This window comes from Notothenia coriiceps, unplaced genomic scaffold (genome assembly GCF_000735185.1).
Source record: "Notothenia coriiceps isolate Sejong01 unplaced genomic scaffold, NC01 NC01_scaffold00037244, whole genome shotgun sequence".
NCBI classification, from domain to species: domain Eukaryota; kingdom Metazoa; phylum Chordata; class Actinopteri; order Perciformes; family Nototheniidae; genus Notothenia; species Notothenia coriiceps.
The window spans coordinates 6,110,504-6,115,283 of record NW_011369945.1 but is presented as its reverse complement, the minus strand read 5'-3'; positions in this window follow the sequence as shown (position 1 = coordinate 6,115,283).

Sequence of the window (4,780 nt, the reverse complement as noted above, 5' to 3'; positions counted from 1 at the left end):
CTCCCTTTTTCCCTTTTTTTTTCTCACTCAAAATAAGTAAGTACAAAAAATAAATAACAAAAAATAAATCAATAATAATAATCTCAAATTAGATCAATATTTATACAAATAAAACACTTCCAAGTTCACACATGTAATAAAAGCTCTAAAAGTAATAATTGGTCAATATGATGAAAAAGATCATAATAATGTGTTCTACCCTGCTGCCTCCTACGTCCACAGCTGTGTTTTAAGTTTATTTTCTCAATTTTACTTTAAGATAATATCTCTCTTTTCTGCTAATTGTAATTGACTGCGCTTGATTGGGCCTTATAATTCTTGTGGAATAAAACCATTTTTTATATTTAACAAGCCAGTTCAAGTTCTTTGAATGTGGCTCCCTTTTGTTGCATGTGAGTAAGTGTGTTATGTCTGCTAAACTCACTCATTTCCAGTTCGCCTCCCTTGTCTCTCTGGTTCAAGGCTCCCCAGCGCTCCCGACCTCCTCTCACTCTGTGACCATGCAGGCTTTGAAAACAGTCCCAACCTTCTTCATATTGCTTACTCCTCCCTTCAGTTCCCATACCTATCTTCAATTCAATGTTCCATGAACCACAGCGGAAACATCCCTTCTGCTCTTCCTCTACTTTGATGTTCTTCTGCCCCTTTGAATCTGCTGTTTAAAAGCCTGAAGCTGTTGCCGTCTCCAAACGCTTTCCAGTCTTATCTTATCTTTTTCCGTTAATTCTTCAGTTAACATTGTTTCATTACTGTTCCAGGCAGGCGAGTCATAGGTGAAGGACAGGTTTCAAATGTCCTTCCCAAACCTAAAACTGGGTTATGCAGGTTGTTTATATAGCTTCTCCTCTCTTTGAAGGACCAGGGATGGAAAACATTGACCATCCCCTCTACGGATTAAGAATTTTCCAACAAGGGGCTTTGTCTGTCTTTCCTGTCCCGTATTGTTTCCAAGCCTGGAAAGTCGCGCCCTCCTATGCGTCAACAACATGTGGTTCCAGAGGGCCTTCACACCCTTTCCCTGAGGGACTGTTTGCACCAGAGTAATCTGTGTCTCAGCATTGGTGTGTTGCATACAGCCTTGTCGTTGAGTTCAGCTTTTGGCCTATCATATTGGCGGAGGAGAATGAAGAGTTCTGTGGAAGCCCTTTTGTGCGTCATCCAGATCAGGAGCGGTCGGGGCTCTGCACTCGCAGACCCAGAGGGGAAAGTTCCAGGTCGCGATCCAGTTTATCTAGAAGGACCCTAGCACACTGAGTTTGAGTGTCACGCCTGGGCTCAAGGACGGAAAAAGAAAGGAGGACCACACATGCATTCCTCCAATTGAAGTGCGCATTTTATTTAAAGAACTAAATTTAACTATGAAGTCAGTTAATCAGTAATGTGTGTAGTGTGTGGGTGTGTGAACATGCATCAGTATTGTTGGGGACGAATCTGCTGCTCCGCGCCGTTCCTATATGAGCGGGTTCTCAAAAGAAGGAAAAAATTCAAAGCAGCCAGGATAAGGGCTTAAACAATAATCTGCCTTTAATTGGTAAAACATACAAATAACATCATCGAATCACGAAGGCCGCTCTGCAGGAGTTAGTCCGTGGCTTCAGGTTCTACCACCGTCTGTGAGACATGTCTCAGGGAACGGCCAGTCAAAAACCAAGCGCGCCCGATCTTCAAAAATGATCACAACATTTATACACAGGAGTTCACTTCTGAGCCGATGCCCTAGGACAGTGAGTTGGGCCCAGCCGTTCCATTTTGGGTCGGTCTTCCCTTCTGGCGGCTGATCGCCAGGTTAGTTAAGTCAGTTTTGTTGATTCCATTCGTTTGCTTCACAGTGTATGTGTGTGTGCGTGTGTTTCTGTCCCTTCTGCCCTCAGGCCAGATCCCCCAAATCAATGATTTGGGAGTCCTGAACAGCGGGACGCTTTGACAGGAACACATACTCATTCCCCCTAAACATCTTCCAACACACACAAACATCTGTATCATGTTTATCTTTAACAGAAAGTTAATTGTTCTCTATCGCTTAATGGCTTCCCTGAACTTCCCTTCAACCCAAAGTCAGCTTACTAGGAATGAATACATTTAAGTTGATAGCTCAAAAGGACCTTTATCTCATTACTGCTGTTAAAAAATGCTGAGGTGACCCAAGGTCTCAAGGCCCTCTTTTTGGAGTCTGTAGGAGATAATCATTAATTCTACAAGGCTTCAACTGTCTGTGTTATCCTGAGGCCACATCTCCCTTTGGGCTAATCAATACGGGTTTTAGCAATTAGGCAGAGGAAGCTAGAGACTCTAGGGCCCCTTCCTTGCTGGGGAACTGCAAAGCAGATGTCAAAGCCCTCATAAAACCACCCTTTTGACGTACACATGAAAAAGTGGAAGAAAAGACTATTGCCCTTTAATGTATGTATTACTAAGTAGTGGGACCATTGTTTCAGGAATATATGAAAACCTCTTCTATTATTTAAACAGTTAAAAATGTACTTTCAAATGTAACACCAAAGAACGAATATATAAGGTGACATTAAAATTAATATACCAGATTGAACTTTCCTGCCATAACACGTTACTTTAATACTTCAAATAATTTAAATAATACTTCAGTATATAAAGAAAGAACAAACAAACCAAGGTCCAGTAGAGCCAAGCAACCCAAGAGGAGAGAGAGACTGACTGCTCAGGCACCCATACTTGTAGCTGAGCAGTCAACCCAAATCAGGTGTCAGCAATCTCTCCTGATTTGGGGAGTTGCTAACCAGGGACCTGAGTCTAAGGCCTAGGGGCCGTCACAGATGACACCACCCCCCTGTTCTCCTTTCTTTTTTTGATTTTCTACTTTTTCTAAACCCTGTCTTAATTTTTCTATCTGATTTAGACTCAAACTGCCTTTGTCAGGAAAACCATTTTTCACCCATATATTTAAATATTCACACGTCCAAGCACCATGTTTGCCGCATATTATCTTTGCACACCCTTCAAACTCCAAAATTACATCTTTACCATTAAACATTCCCATTTTTTATCTTTTATATACAAATATAGAAATATAATTGCCCAAAATAACTACAAATCCCACTTTAAATACACTAAATCAGTCAAATCAACAGCACCTGAAATTAGTTCACTTCAATGTTAATACAAATATACAATAGGCCTACATATATTGAAAATACAATGTTTTACTCAAGATATTATCTTAATGTTCTCATAACTATTATTACTACGCGTGATCACTTATATATATATATTTATCATAGGCCTTTATCTACTAATATAGCGCTTTCTTACAGTTATCAGAACTGTTACAGTTATCAGAACTGTTTCGACGTCGTGAATTATTGTGTGCATCAGACACCATCAATAACCCTAGTTACACTCGATTAACGTACAGAAACATTAATTAGCTCGTCAGCCCTCAGTGAGTTAACTTTTAATTTGATTATTTTACATACAAATATTGTGCTCTCACTTTTTCTCCTCTTTTTGAAATTATTATTCCCTTGAAAAAATGTCGTACCGAGAAAGTCTGTGATACCCCCTCTACAGGCGGCTTCTGCTCTTCCCTGCGATCAGTTACTGGGAGAGGTTTTGCCTCCAGGACCCGGTCTCTGGCTGTGCACAGTTTACCCGGAGAGGACGCCTCACAGTAAATTACTCAAGTAGACAAAACTGGACGAGCCCCCTCTGTTGACCACACATACATTTAAGGATCACTCCCACGCTATGACCTAATCAGAGGAACAGTTTACAGTCAGCAATGTTAATACATTTGATCACACAATTTCCATAACAGAAGTGAAAGGGTTAAACAGTGATGTGAGGATTTCAATCAGCCTTTGCAGACCATTTACATAAACCTATATAACACACTACAGGAAAGGTAAAACCCCAAAAAGCACAATAAGGCCTCTTCAAAAGAATGTTATGATCAAGATTATAGATAATGTATTTGCCAAAAGTGTGAGATTCATTTGATCTGTATTACTACAGAGAACATGTTGAGAAGGCATGGGTGGATATGCAGCGCTTCAAGGAGCAGAAAGACAAAGATCTGCGGGAGGGGCTCATCAACTACGCTGTCATGCAAGTCAGCATGTGCAAAAAGGTACGGAACAGCACATCAGCTATGAGAAGGAAGCGGTTCAACTGTCTGTTCATGTGTTTTCCTTTCTCTCCCTGCAGGGAATACAAATGTGGAGCAATGCCAAAGAATGTTTCCTAAAGATGTAAAGTGGAAGCCATATTCAAAGGATTTCGGCGATGCTCCGTTGTGCATGCTGGGAAACGATGCCAATGTGAGCTAGTTGAGGTTTGAAAACAACCGCCGTAAACAATGCACATAAAGATTATGTAGTTTCAAGCATTTATACAAAATAAGTTCATATGCAACTGATTTTCAGCAGTGATTTACATTCACTGCTAAGCTTTTTTGTAGTGAAAAGTGTTGGGAGGGTGGGGTGGATCACACAAAAGCACATGACTTGGACACTGGAGACCAGGGTTAACATTCTCAATATTTACCCAAGACCACTTTTTTGACACAATAAAGAGACACTGCATGGTGAAAGAAGATGTAGAGGTCCAGTTTATAAAATGGGTTTACAAAGGAATGTTATAGTATCATGTCCTGCCCTTTTCAGTGAAGCACTTCATCTCCACTTTATGACTGCAATGTTCTGACAGCTCATGAGGATGTGGGGCTTTCCCCTGGCTGTGAACCCTAGTGTTGGCTCTGTTTTCATGCTGACTTCAGTGCTTATAGCATGGGCCCAATGCCCTCAGG